Raw genomic sequence first — 1,075 nt, 5'->3', positions numbered from 1 at the left:
GTTCATGTTAGCAGGAAAGACAGAGAACGAAAATAGTGGTAGAGATAGACTTTAGGGTGGACATGTTAAAACTGTGTGGAATTACGCGAAAAAAACACCCAATTTGTCAATGATAATTTTAATTTTTTCACGAAATTGTTCATCTTCCCGTCGGCCATTTCTAGGCATCTCCTGCATTCTGTGAATCGACATTCTGGCTGGGGATATGTTCTTGCTTGTGGGTTTTGAGACTGGGGATCGCATCTCCATGGATCAAGTTGTTCGGCCGTTGCAGTCTCTTGGTATTGATACTGAAGACAGCGCGTCTAGATTAGAAGAAGACGGCATGTCTATATTAGAAGGCATTTTGAACTACGAGTTCAGAAACAAATGCCTCCTGAAAGAAGCGACAACACATTCATCGATTAATAATACTGAATCCTATGAGAGGCTGGAGTTTGTGGGGGATTCGGTTTTGGGTTACCTCATAACAAAGCATCTCTACAGCGCTTACCCTCTTCTGCATCAGGGTACTTTAACTCTCTTACGTTCTCGAAATGTTGACACTGAGAAGTTTGCACGAGTGTGTGTAAAGCACGGATTTCATCAATACCTCCTGCTCAATGCACCGGCTCTACAACGGGTCATCGAGGATTTTGTGAAAGATATTGAAGACGAATCCAAATCCTTCCGTTGGGGAGATTTCAAAACCCCCCAAAGTTCTGGCTGACATAGTGGAATCCATAGCTGGTGCAGTGTTTGTTGACTCTGGGTATTCCTCAGATCGAGTGTGGGAGGTATTCAAGCCGTTGTTAGAACCACTAGTGAGTCCAGAAACACTTGAACTGCAAGGGAAACTTCCATTTTGACTCACCTGCTCAGTTCGTTCCTCCCCTCATTCCGTAACCTTCTTTCCACCTGCGACACATGGGCGTTGGATACCTGGCACTCAGGTCGCCACATTGTCGGCGTCGGCATCTGGGAATAGACGCGAATTGGTAGTCGCCGACTCGCCCTCCATGTGGAACTCTCGCCGCCGCTCCATAAACCATCGACTGTCAGCGTCGTGCGCGGTACGCCTCAGCAAATCCGTTTT

At 46.5% G+C, this 1,075-nt stretch overlaps 1 pseudogene; it reads left to right on the top strand.

Annotated features, from left to right (window-relative positions):
• The first annotated feature begins 201 nt into the window (after positions 1 to 201).
• On the top strand, positions 202 to 848 carry LOC149159543 (ribonuclease 3-like protein 2; annotated as a pseudogene).
• The last annotated feature ends 227 nt before the right edge of the window (positions 849 to 1,075 follow it).

The sequence above is a fragment of the Pinus tabuliformis genome, chromosome 5_2 (assembly GCF_031772625.1).
Source record: "Pinus tabuliformis cultivar Carrire ecotype Pingquan chromosome 5_2, CPIR1, whole genome shotgun sequence".
Taxonomy (NCBI): Eukaryota; Viridiplantae; Streptophyta; class Pinopsida; order Pinales; family Pinaceae; genus Pinus; species Pinus tabuliformis.
Note: the sequence above shows the minus strand (reverse complement) of the source record. Positions and strands in the feature narration are given on the sequence as shown.